The sequence below is a fragment of the Pinus tabuliformis genome, chromosome X (assembly GCF_031772625.1).
Source record: "Pinus tabuliformis cultivar Carrire ecotype Pingquan chromosome X, CPIR1, whole genome shotgun sequence".
NCBI classification, from domain to species: domain Eukaryota; kingdom Viridiplantae; phylum Streptophyta; class Pinopsida; order Pinales; family Pinaceae; genus Pinus; species Pinus tabuliformis.
In genome coordinates, this window is record NC_142308.1 from 1,723,871,857 (window position 1) to 1,723,886,192 (window position 14,336).

General features: G+C 39.5%; 1 protein-coding gene across 4 annotated transcripts in view; it reads right to left on the minus strand.

Annotated features, from left to right (window-relative positions):
* Positions 1-14,336, minus strand: part of LOC149146658 (sodium/proton antiporter 2-like) — a 307,652-nt gene that overhangs the window by 273,959 nt on the left and 19,357 nt on the right. The gene's annotated exons all lie outside the window — the stretch shown is intronic.

Below are 14,336 nucleotides of genomic sequence, written 5' to 3' on the forward strand. Positions count from 1 at the left end.
ATAAAATAAAAAAAAATATTTCCACATGACAAATGAAGTGGAAATGACATGTAAATTACAAGTCAAGTCAAAATCAATCAAAAGGACAAGTTAAAGAGTGATTTGGCAACAACATCACCAAAGGAGTTTGTGAAAATTCAGTGACCCTGAATCCTATTGTAGCAACTGATAATGTTTCTTCTATTTGTCAAATTAATCAAACAAATTATTTGCCGTTTCCTGCGACAAATATCAAAACATATACACTGCAGCCTTCACAAAATATACATAATAAAACTGTAAAGAATAAAATATATATAAATAATATAAATATAAATAATAAAGATAAATTGTAATAACGATTAGTTAACTAGTAATTAGGTTGAAGAGGCATGTCTAAATGAGACATGACTCTTCATGAAGAGACACTTGCTATATAAGCAAGCCTCTCGTTCTCATTTGTAAAATTCATCATCATCATCATTCTTATTTTTATTCATATATTTAATATAATATTTATATCCTCAATGGATAATTTGATATTCCAAGTCTTTTGGAGTAATTAATCTATAGAAGGAACTTTGTTCGCTTCATTTGGTATCAGAGCAGTTCAGTCCTCTAGGTTGCTTAACCGGTGCACAGAGCTCGATCCAGGTCTTTGACCGTCAAATCAATCAACCTTGTTGTTGTCATACTTGAAGCGTTTCGCTACATATAACGACCATAAACTGAAATTCGGAAATAACCAGAACTAAATACAGTAAGAACAAAACTGAACCGGAATACAGTAAAAGAATTTGGACACCTACCTGAACTGTTGCTTGCTCTGGTGTTGCTCTGGTGATGTTGATGGCGTTGTGGTTGCTTCTGATACCAATTACCGGGAAACCAATTCCACTCAGCCTAGACTGAGCAAAGCCTGGCTGCTCAATCCAGTAAGCTTCCCCACAGAAGCTTACTGTCCCCCATGCCCAAAACCTCAGACTGATTAAAGCTCTTCCAATGGCAAAATCTCTCTCACTGCTGAATTCCTCCTCTGGTTTCTCGCTCTGTTCTTTTCCCCCCTATTCTCAATTCAGACCTCCGGTTTTGAACCACGGGCTTGGCGATGGCCGCCCTCCCGCATGCAACCATCGCCTCCCTCCCTGTTGCCACGCTCCTGTCCACGTCTCTCAGACCAGAAGCTAGTCCCTTCGTGCTTTATGACTCAGTCACGTGGTTGGCCTTTAACTCTATTATGTTTTATGTATTTGATTTTGGGTATTCGTTTCTAAATTATAAGGTTTGTTTTGTATTTTAATATGATTTTCATATATATTCTAAATATGAAGTTTCATTAATATTATTTTAAATATAAAGTTTATAACTTTATATTAATTAATTATTATATTTTTTATTTTTTTTTATTTCTTAACTTTTATAAATGGGTCATTACATACACTCCCCCTTCAGAAAACTTCGTCCCGAAGTTAGAGTTTTATCTTATTTGATTACTTATGATAGTAATTAGTACCCCCTTCTTAATTTTAAAATTTTATTTTAATATCAAGAGACTAAAACAAAATTAGAATTTTAGGTTTATGATTTTAATGGATATATCGTGCTCCATCCAGGTTCGCAAGCTATTCTAAAATCAACCTATCCTTCCTAATCTCTTTCGCTCCCATCCTATCCGTCCTCTACTGGAGTATGCCATGGCGTCAGTTTTACTGACCCGACCATTCATAAACTCTAAGGTGACAGCGTCGGTTATACCGACCTGATCCCTAGTAGGCATCCGGCAGTCATCATCACACGTCTAGGGGAGCGTGACTCGCACAGTCCTCCCATGACTCCAGGGTTCGGAGGATAAACGGTGGGCAACACCTCCACCCCTCCCAATAGAACTCAGGGCTAACACCCTATCATAGAATCACTTGGAGCTTTAATTGTTCTGAGGTTCTGTCATCACGTGGTCATCCCGGTAACTGTCTATTACCTGCAATCGTACGCTTATCCATGCATCCGTAAAATGTGCATCAGCATATTCAAAATAACTCACATATTATTCCCTTATTAATTCATTTTTGATACTACAGTACAGCATATTTTTCTATATTCCACGCATGTCTTTTGTCTTTTATCTAGAATGTATTCACTTCCTGATTTCTATCCCATTGATCATATTGACATGTATAAATAAATCAGATCTATAATATCTTAATTTCTATCAGAAGTAAAATCATTCAACTGTCTTAACTTTACTTCGACAACTATAATTTAGTAAAATGAACCACATATATTGTTTTGGTATCCATGTACCTGCAGGAATTAAACATATATTATGCCCCAAAATTTCACGTTTATCCATAATCATTCAAAATGTTTCTGAGTCTCTGATTGTAGTGAAGTAAATATATACTAAACATAATTTAAAGTTCTTCAAAATTGACATAGATTAGGGTATCTTTGGCATATGTCCTCTGTATCTTCCCAAGTTGCTGATCCAGGACTATACTTGTCCCATTGGACCTTAACTTGGTCCACCAGGCGGTTCCTCAGCTGTCGAACCCTACGTTCCAGTATACGTAATGGTTCGACCGTTACGACTCCCTCGTCCGATACCTGCAATTCCTTCCATTGAAGGTTATGAGATAGATCAGCTATATAATGCCTTAATACAAAAACATGAAATACATTATGAATTCTGTGCAAGTGAGGTGGCAGGGCAAGACGATAGGCAACAGGTCCAACTCTTTCCATGACTTTAAATGGTCCAATAAATCGGGGTGACAACTTTGTCCCTTTTCCGAATTGAATAGTACTTTTATTTGGTTTGATGCGGATGAAGACCTGATCCCCTATTTCATACCTCCTATCAATTCGGTGAGCATCCGCATAACTCTTTTGTCTATCCTGTGCTTCCTTTAATCTTTGTCTAATTTGTCTTACCTGCGCTTCCATTTCATGGATTAATTCTGGTCCTATTATCACTCGATCTTCTAACCTGTCCCAACTTAACGGAGTTCTGCAAGGTCTGCCATATAAAGCTTCAAATGGAGGCATCCCAATCGAACTGTGGTAACTGTTGTTGTATGCAAATTCGACTAAGGGTAAGTACTTTTCCCAATGTGATTGCTGATCCATCACATACATTCGCAACATGTCTTCAAGTACTTGATTTACCCTTTCAATTTGCCCATCAGTCTCAGGATGGTAAGCAGTGCTTAAATTTAGCTGAGTACCTAAGGCTGTTTGCATACAAGTCCAGAATCTAGAAGTGAATCGCGAATCTCTATCAGATATAATCTTTTTAGGTACTCCATGAAATCTAATAACTTCATTTACGAATACTCGAGCTACGTCAGCAACATCGTAAGTATCTCTTACGGGAATGAAATGGGCGCTTTTCGTTAATTTATCCACCACTACCAAAATGGCATTGTGTCTTTGAGAAGTAAGAGGTAGTCCAGTGATAAAATCCATCGAAATGGTCTCCCATTTAGACATAGGAATGTCGTGGGGTTGTAAGAGGCCCGCTGGGTGACAATGATCTGCCTTTACTTGCTGACATTCCAGACATTTTGCAACAAATTGAGTGATATCACGCTTCATGCCTGCCCAAAAGAAGAGTTTCTTGGTATCCACATACATCTTCCCTACTCCATGATGAGCACAATATACTGCTCTGTGGGCTTCCCCAAGGATGGTATCTCGAAGATCTTTATCATCAGGAATATACATCCTTCCATGGAATCGTAAGATCCCATCGCTTTCTAATTCATATCCCTCAAATTTAGATTCTTTTGCCCTATCACCTTCAAGACCTGCTCTTACCTTTAAATACCAGCTGTCTTTTATAAGATGATCCAGTACTCGTTGTCTTAAGTCTACTTTAATGGGTATGAGAGAAAATATCCGAGGTCTTCTACTTAAAGCATCTGCTACCACATTCTCCTTTCCCTTAATGTATGATATTTCGAAGTCATATTCACTTAGGAATTCGCTCCAGCGCCTTTGCCTGGCATTTAAGTCTCTTTGGGTGAACAAATATTGTAGACTTTGATGGTCGCTTTTGAGTGTAAAACTTCGTCCTACTAGATAATGCCTCCAAATCTTTAAAGCTAGCACTACAGCGGCTAGTTCTAAATCGTGAGTAGCATAGAGTTCTTCAGGAGTTTTTAACTTTCTGGAAACATATGCTACCACTCCCTTATCCTGCATCAACACTGCACCCAACCCTTGTTTGGATGCATCAGTACATACGGTAAAATCTTTGTCCATGTCTGGGACTCTTAGGATTGGTGCACTGGTGAATAGTCTTTTGAGTTCAGAGAATGCTTTATTACATTCCTCGGTCCATTCGTACTTAACACCTTTACGCTGAAGGGTGATAATTGGCTTTGCGATTTTGGAGAATCCCTCCACAAATCTTCGGTGATAACCGGCTAAACCCATAAAGCTTCGTATCTCATGTGCATTTTTCGGTATTGGCCAATCCATGATCGCTTTTACCTTGTCAGGATCTACTGAAATCCCTTCACCTGATATGATGTGACCCAAATAATGAATCTTTTCCTGAAAGAATGAACACTTGGATAGTTTTCCATATAACCGATGTTCTCTAAGGCAGGACAATACTATCCGCAAATGATCTTCATGCTCTTTCTCATTCTTGGAATAGATGAGAATATCATCTAAAAAGACTTGCACAAATTGATCAAGATATTCACGGAAAACACTGTTCATAAGATTCATGAATACGGCTGGTGCATTTGTTAATCCAAAGGGTACCACCGTAAATTCATAGTGTCCAAAACGTGTCCGGAATGCAGTCTTAGAAATATCATTTTCAGAAATCCTTAGCTGATGGTATCCTGAGCGAAGATCAATTTTTGAAAAGACAGCAGCTCCTTTCATTTGATCGAAAAGATCATCGATTCGAGGCATAGGGTATTGATTCTTTACTGTAGCTCGATTCAAGTCTCGATAATCTATGCATAATCTTAAAGATCCATCTTTCTTCTTCACAAAAATTACAGGAGCGCCCCAAGGTGATGAACTAGGCCGAATATGCCCTATATTCAGTAGTTCCTTTAATTGAATTTGCAATTCCTGAAGTTCTGGAGCTGTCATTCTATAAGGCGTTTTAGAGATTGGTTGGGTACCTGGTTTTAATTCAATAGTGAGATCCAATTCTCTTACCGGGGGTAATCCAGGTAGTTCTTTTGGAAATATATCCGGGAATTCGGCTAACACCGGATATTGTTCTAAGGATGGCCCTTTTCCATGGCTTACTTCTTGAATTGCATAAGCCTGACAACCTTTCCTTAAACAACGCTTCATCTGCGTTGCTAAAATGTAGCGTAAGGGAACTTCCCTCCTGATTCCTTGGATTTGGATTACTTCTCCTTCATCATTTATGCCTGGAATCATTTTCCCATAATAGTCTACCCAAGCTTGGTGAGCTTCTAGCCAGTCCATACCTATGATAAGATCATACGTTCCTAAGGCTGTGACATAAACTTTCAGTTTAGTCGCACAAACCCCTAGGTCAATTTTGCATTGATCCACACTCAAGCCCACGGTTTGGAGTTCTCCTCAGGCCAGTTCCACTTGATGGAAATCATTTAGCTGCCAACCCACATTTGTTTAATGCATATGATGAAATGAAACTATCTGTGGCACCAGTGTCAAATAAGATTTTGAGTTTTATACCATTGATAATACCTGAAGATTCCACTACCGTGGATTGATGTGCTGCTTGGTCGTTGCCGACTACTGCGTGAATTCTATGATTACCTGGATTGTTTAATATCGGTCCCTTTCCAGTCCTATGCAATATATTCAGCGAAGCTTCTGGGCAGTCACGTTGAAAATGCGGTCCCCCACATCCCCAACAATTAAGCTGCGTTGACCCTCTTGAATCGGGACGTGAATTTCTAGAGAACGAGTTTCATCCTCTCATGTTGATTCCTCTCGAATTTCTTCCTCTACTGGCAGTCCCTCGAGATGTCCATGGACTGGTGTTTGATGATTCCGCGGCTATAGTGTTTACTGCCATGGAAGCTCTTGTCCCCACATTTCTTGGGGTAAACCCGTTACCGTAAGGTGACCTCGAGCCACCTTCTCTAAAGAAGTTTTGGGGGGTCTTTCCTAGAAATCCTGGTTGGATAGACCGTGTTGGCCCCATATCTTTTTTGATTCCAAGATGTTCTTCTGCATAACGACCACATTCGACTGCCTCGGCTACTGATGATGGTTTCCACATGCTTACCAAGGCTCTGATGCGAGGATTTAACCCAAATATGAAGCATTCAGCTTGACGTTCATCAGAGTCTAAGTAGTGAATGTATTTTACCAGCTCCATAAACCTTATCTCGTACTCTTCCACCGTTTTACTTCCCTGAATTAATGTATGAAAGGCTCTGGCTTGCTGTTGTTGAAAGTATGGAGGTAAATACTTTGCGCGGAACCTTTCCTCAAATAGTTCCCAAGGGACATTATCCAATGTAAGGTGTAACTGCTTCTCCAAATTTCCCCACCAAATCAAGGCGCTTTCCTTTAATTGAAATACGGCAATTTTTGTTTTTGCAGAAGAATAATATTTTCTTAACCTAAAGCACCGGTTCATTCCTTCTAACCACGCTTCAGCGCGCTCACCTGCTCGACCTCCTGAGAATTCTGGGAGTCTAATTTTCTGAAGCTCCCTGGAAATGTCTTCTTTCGGTCTTCTGGGCTCATAATTATTTGGTTCCGCTGAACTGGTGGCTACATGCTGAAATTCCTCTTTGGTTTTAGCCTTAGTTGATTCCTTTAATGTCTCCAATAAGGCTTCCAAAGAGTTCATTATCACAGTCAACTCTGGCGCTGGGGCGTTTGATGTTGATAATGGTCTAGGTGGTGACGATTGTGATGGGGATGATGATGGCGACGGTGGCGGCATTAATGGTGATGATGCTGCCTGGTCACGTCGTCGTCGCTCATACGTCCTTACCATTGTAATGGTCCCTGAACACATAATAAAATTTCTATAAAAATTTGAGGTAGACAACCGAATTTAACACATAATTTTCTTTTGCAACTTCACATTTGTAAACGGGTATAGTTTTGCTATTTTTATCCGCTAGGCAGATCTTACTGGTACCGAGGTCAAGGAGGGTGGTCTCGCGACCTCCTTGTCCTAATGCAGGGTATTCGATCCTAATATGAATAATGCAGAAGTATGGTTATAGACTCCTAACGATTGGGATAATTTCTCTGTCTGGAATGATTTGCTTCAGTGGAGGGATCACATGTATAATACTGTAATGAATTCATTTAAAGATTTTTCAAATACAAACACCCAGATTCCTCAACTTGGATATGGTGACAAGGCATGGAGCATTAACAAGCTTGCTCGTTTGGCCCGCAAGCAAGGTCTTTATGATGTGTGTGTAACTGAGCTGAACAAAAATGCTGGCTATTTCACAACGGAAGTTCAAGCACGAAAGATTTGTGAAAATAAGAGAACAAGCAAAAACTTATTTAGAAATGAGAGGGGAATTAAGAACTGGGATCAATTTAATTAATAGTACCAATCTGGAAAATTTTCCAAGTCAACACCGGGCAGAGATTTTCCGCCTTAAGGGAGAATATTTCCAGAAAATGAATAACGGTACCTATGCTAATGAAATTTAGATATTTGATCTTGTTTCTTGATGAAATATTTCTTGTTTTAACAATAATTTCTGTTATCATATGATTTTTGTGTTTTAGATTTTACTAGTTTTGATTGTGACTTTTGATTTTAATTTTGTCACATATTTGATATACATACATACATATGACACACTTGGGACACCTACTAACCTGGATTTTAAAATTGGCATCCCCATACACATACCCACACGGCCATCAATGGACTTTGACAACCTTGGGGATTATAGGACTATAAAATATCCTCATCAAAGTTATATTATGTGAAACTCACTATTTATGATAAAAAATGTGGTTGTGCATGCTTATTTATGCAGTGTCCGCATCCTTCTAACTGCATTTTGGAGTTTGCTTGTCAATTAAGTTTTAGGGGGTCTTGCTTTTCCATTGCAGTAACCATCTCAAATGCAATCGATTAATGTCTGATAGAGCACCCTAGTTCCAGTTGGCATATTTGGTTTATATCTAAACCAAATGGAAAATAACTATTAAAGTTTTGGCTGGAACTGGTTCTAACTTCTTGGACATGATTGCAAAAAGTGCAAATGTTCCTGTAATTTTGGATGTTGGAGGCATGGAGGTGTAGGAATTTACAGGGTAAGTTCCACAGAAAGAATACCAAAAGGACACCGCTCACAACCAGATCTCAAATCAATACACCAGTATTTTTGACGTGGTTAAAACCCTCAGAGTGCAAGGAGGGAAACAGTCCACGGCCTGTCCCAACGTGGGTACTACAGGCAATTTATTAATCAAAGAATGAAAATTTACATAAGCTTCTCTCATGCACGGATTACCCGAACAATGACCCTCCATGCGTTTTAAATAGAACTCATGGACCAATCGGGTGTCAAGCCACGGATCAAGTGTCGGTAATACCGAGGTGAGAGTGAACCGTCGGATCACTACATATCGTGACCGTCGGATTGTAAGTTACAAAATGTACAACGGTAAAGAAACACACTTTACCTAACTCTATACTAGACCAAGTTGAACTTAACTATATCCTATGTGTCGGAATATCCTAACATCCCCCCTTAAGAACAACTTGGGATAGGATTGAAGGATTTACAAATATGACACAATAGGAGAAGGAAGGAGGCACTAGAGCCTATCCCCCCTTAGTGAAAACTTCCTGAACTCCAAGCATATATCGAAGTTTAGTGAACTTCGCCTCTGTGAGAGCCTTTGTGAAGATGTCTGCAACCTGATCATCTGTTGGACAATATTGCACTTCAAGAACATGGTCATGAATGAGCTTTCTGATGAAGTGCATGTGTAGTTCAATGTGTTTGCTGCGCTGATGCTGGACTGGATCTTTGCATAGCTGAATGGCACTTTGATTATCACACCAAAGTGTGGTTGGATGCTGCTGCTCAAAGCCAAACTCTGATAGGATCTGACGAAGCCACAAGGCTTCCTTACTAGCTTCCACGGCACCACGATACTCTGCTTCTGCTGACGAAAGAGAAATGGCAGCCTGTTTCTTACAAGCCCATGTAATAGGTCCTGAACCAAGAGTGAAGACATAACCGGCAGTAGACTTCCGATCATCAGGGTCACCAGCCCAATCAGAATCAGTGAAACCAACTAACAGAGGAGCTGCTTTGGCACTGTAATGAATCCCAAACTGTACTGTACCTCGAACATAACGAAGTATTCTTTTAGCTGCTTTCCAATGACTTTCACGGGGGTTTTGCATAAAACGAGCAACAAGGCCAACAGCAAAGGAAAGATCAGGACGAGTATGGGTTAAATACAAGAGTTTTCCGACAAGTTGACAGTATAAGGTAGCATCAACTTCAGGAGAAGTACAAGAGACTGAAAGTTTGACTCCAGACTGAAAGGGAGAAGGGGCTGGCTTACAGTCTTCCATGTGAAAATGACGACGAATATCACAAGCATACTTGGACTGGGAAAGGAAAATACCCTCTTGGGATTGCAAGACTTGAAGACCGAGAAAATAGTGTAAGTGTCCTAAGTCTGTCATTTCAAATTTCTTTTTAAGGCTGGACTTCACATGGTTTATAAGGTTGGGATCACTACCAGTAAGAATAAGATCATCAACATAAAGAACAAGGATGATAAGAGAGTTGCCCACTTTCTTGGTGTAGACAGTATTGTCAGAATGACACCTAGAAAAGCCAGATTCTAAAAGAAAGCTATCCATTTTGGCATACCAAGCCCGAGGAGCTTGCTTGAGGCCATAAAGGGATTTCTTAAGTCGACAAACAAGGCTGGAGTCTGTTTGTATGAAGCCAATGGGTTGTTCCATATAGATTTCTTCCTGCAAGTCCCCATGCAAGAAAGCAGATTTAACATCCATTTGATGGACTTCCCATTTTAAAGAAGCAGCAAGGGAAAGAACAAGGCGAATAGAGTTTATTTTGGCAACAGGGGAGAAGGTTTCAGTGTAGTCAATGCCTTCGACCTGTGAAAAGCCCTTAGCAACGAGACGAGCTTTATGTTTATCAACTTTCCCATCTGGTCCATACTTGGTTCTGTAAACCCATTTACATCTAACAAGTTTGCATCCCTTTGGTAGAGGAACAAGATCCCATGTATCATTTGTCATCAATGAATGATATTCTTCATTCATAGCTGTTTCCCAATGTGGATGGCCTGAAGCTTCTGCAAAAGTGTCAGGATCATGATTTACTGGAGCTTGAGCCAGTAAAGAAGAAGCTCTTTCAAACTGAGAACGTGTACGTCGCTGATCTGTAGGATCACCGGCAAGATCACCTGCTGCATCCCGAGTAGCACGGACCCATCTTGGAAGTTGAGGATCCTGAGAAGGTGGGGGGGGATTATCATCCTCGCTTTCATCATCTGAAGAAGAAATGGTTTCAAAAGTAGAAGAGAGAGGAAGAGGTGGCACATCCGTCGGACTAGGCTCACAGGCCGATTTATTTTCATCAAATTTTACATCTCTTCTAATGATAACATTTTTGGACTTAAATGGAATAAGTCTATAACCTTTTACATCTTCAGAATATCCAACAAAAGTACATTTCTCACTCTTAGGTTCTAAAGCTTTATGCTTTTCATCTGGAATATGGGCCCATGCTTCACTTCCAAACACACGAAAGTGACTTACATTTGGTTTAATGGAACTCCAAGCTTCTTCTGGAGTGATATTCTCTAGAACCTTAGTAGGAGTGCGATTGATTATATAATTTGCACAATTAATTGCTTCGGCCCAAAAACTAAGACTGAGTCCTTTAGATTGCAGCATACAATTAGCCATTTCCTTTAAGGTGCGATTTTTCCTTTCAGCTACACCATTTTGTTGTGGAGTGTATGGAACAGTATGTTGCATTTGAATTCCATTTTCGGTGCAAAAGTTGATGAATGTGTTTTTAACATATTCTCCACCATTATCAGTTCTTAGCTTAAGAATTTGATGTCCAGATTGTTTTTCAACAAATGCTTTGAAGGCCAAAAAAGTGTTAAATACTTCGCTCTTGAGTTTTAAGAAGTATACCCAAGTGCGTCTGGAGAAATCATCAATGAAAGTTAAGAAGTACTTGCAGCCAGAGAATGAAGCAACAGGAAGAGGACCACATAAATCACTGTGCACAAGCTGTAAAGGGGCTGAGGCGTGCCAAGAGGCACGTTTGTCAAAATTGTCCCGATGATGTTTTCCGAGTACACATCCGGAACAAACACCATCTCTGCAAGATACCATAGGAAGACCTGTCAGTCCATGGAAAATTTTAGGGGCTAATGTTCGCCCAATGGGCTAATCTTGCATGATTTTTCCACAAAAAACATTCGCCAATTTCAATTTTATAAAATATGATTCGCCCGAATTTTAGAATATAAAATTATTTTACCTTAAAAATCGCCAACATTATATAGAGACTATATATAAAATCATTATAATTATGAATAATTTTACAAATATTTCATATTTTGCATATTAGGGATTAGTGAGATTCGCCAATGCTTTTAAACTTCAAGAAAATTTTCCATCCTTAAAATTTTCCTTACCTGTCACCATATTTTCTTTACATAGATGCTGAAGGGAGCGATAGTTTAAGTGACCAAATCGCTCATGCCAAAGTTTGCTCACTTCATCATTATGAGCAACAAATACTGAGGGAAGATTTGATGACCCAAAGTTGTGAAACTTATACAACCTTTTGGAATCATCAGCAAGACCAGTAGCTAGAATCTGTTTAGGATCTTTTAGATCCTTGATTACAACATCATGAGGTGAAAATTCAACAATTTTACCTTCACCTGAATGAGTTATCTGATAGACAGATAGAAGGTTGCAGGATAAGGTTGGAACACATAATACATCATTAAACTGACCATTGTCTAGATGAACAGTTCCAGTCCCTACAACATTAAGAGATCTATCATCACCAATATATATATTTTTGGTGTTACATTCATTTAAAGAAGAAAACATGGCTTGGTTTTTGGCCATGTGACAAGAGGCTCCAGAATCAATGAGCCACTCATGAGAATGAGAAGAAGAAGAAGATACATTTAATGCATAACCAGACTGAGATGATTGATAATGACATGCAGAAAGTGCCATTCCGGAAGTTGAAGTTGAAGTAGGCTCCACATGGATGTTATGTTTCTTCATTGCGGCTTCCAAGGCTTCCATTTTCTTAAAGCATTTAGATTCTAAGTGGCCATCTCGATTACAAAAGTTACAATGTCTATCAGTCTTCTTCCATTTGTTTTTATTGGTCTTATCATTTTGCTGAAATGATCTTTCATTTTGAGGCTGAGATGGTTTAGGACCATTCTTTTGAGGATATGACTTCTTAGGATTCTTTGAATTTGGTTGCTGCTGGGCGGCTAACGCTTTCGTGGAAGAGTTTCCAAGATTAAGAAGACCAAGGTGTAAGAGTTTTTCTTGTTCTCTTATTAAGGAATCACAAAAGGAGTCAAAGGAAGGGGCCTTGTATTCTTGTCCTTGACAAATGAAAGCTTCCCTTGTAGAATGGAAAGTGGAAACAAATACAGAGTAGGCTGGTCCCAACTTAGTAAGGATGGAATAAATAAGGTTACCATCTTCTTTCTTAACTTTAACACCTTCCAAGAGATATCTAAGGGTCTTGAATTTGGACAAGAAATCTTCAATGCAAGAAAAATTATTAGGATCCAAAGTAAGCAGCTCATTTTCAAGTTGATAGGCTCTAATTTCATTTTTAATCCCAAAAACTTTAGCAAGTTTTTCTAATGCTTCATGAGGAGTCTCAAGTCTTGCAATGTGGAATCTAAGATCAGGAGAAATAGACATCCCTATCAAACCACGTGCTTGATCTTGTCTATTTTCCCATTTTGCCGCCTTGTCTTCATCTTTTGGTTTCTTCTCTTGGTTTGTGGCTATTCTGAAGAGACCTTTACTTCTAAGTAAATCTTCCATGTATTCTACCCATTGGAAGTAGTTAGTGCTGTCAAGAATGACTTGGCATGGACTTTCCATTTTTTTTTAAAAACTGAAGCTGAAGATGCTGAAAGTAAGTGTACCAACGGATAGATCTCGAAAAAATAGGCGGTTTTAAAAAAAACGGCTCTGAAAAAGGCTTCCGGATGAAGAAGTTATGGCTTTTTGAAAAAAATTTGTTGACGTTGCCGACAAAGTGCGCGAATGTGCGGGAATGAAAAAAATCCGCCCCCACAAAATGGAGACTTGAACCCAAGACCTCTACTCTCTTAAAATAGCTTTGAACCAATTGATCTATACAAAAAATTTGAGAGAGAGAGAAAGAGGGGGGGGGGCCTTGGTTTGCGTGCTTGCCTTGAGAAAGCTCTTTTTCCCTACAAAACACAAAACACAAAACCCAACACAAATATGCAAAGAAAAACGAACCTTGCGGCTCGAAGTTAGCTTTAGCCAAAAAACTAGAAATTTTAAAAAAAAATTCAAAGTTAGCTTTACCCGAAAAACTAAATATTTTTCTCAATGTTTTTGATTTTCCGAGATCACACTAAGGTGCAGGGAAAAGAGCATACGCATGAGAAAAATCCTTCCTTTCTGTTTCTGATTTGCCCAGATCGCACAGAGTCGCAGGGCAAAGAGCATACGCAGAAATGAAAGGTATAGATCCGGTTAAAAAAAAGGCTAAATAAACTGAGACCGAAATAAGCAGAGAGAAATTAACAGTAAACTGCAAAAAAAAACACTGTATACCTCCCGATCTGAAAAATGACGCAGCTAGGGCTACCGGAAACCTTTTCGCGTGAAACGAAAGGGGTTCCTCACTGGAACAGATGCTCCGAACGCAACAGAGCAGTCCTCTCGGCCCGAAAGCAGTCAGAAACAGCAGATCTAGGAAACGACAGCCGCATGCAGTTCTACCGGCTTCAGATTTGGATCACCAACGGACGCGGCCCTCAAATAGCTCCGATACCATGTAGGAATTTACAGGGTAAGTTCCACAGAAAGAATACCAAAAGGACACCGCTCACAACCAGATCTCAAATCAATACACCAGTATTTTTGACGTGGTTAAAACCCTCAGAGTGCAAGGAGGGAAACAGTCCACGGCCTGTCCCAACGTGGGTACTACAGGCAATTTATTAATCAAAGAATGAAAATTTACATAAGCTTCTCTCATGCACGGATTACCCGAACAATGACCCTCCATGCGCTTTAAATAGAACTCATGGACCAATCGGGTGTCAAGCCACGGATCAAGTGTCGGTAATAC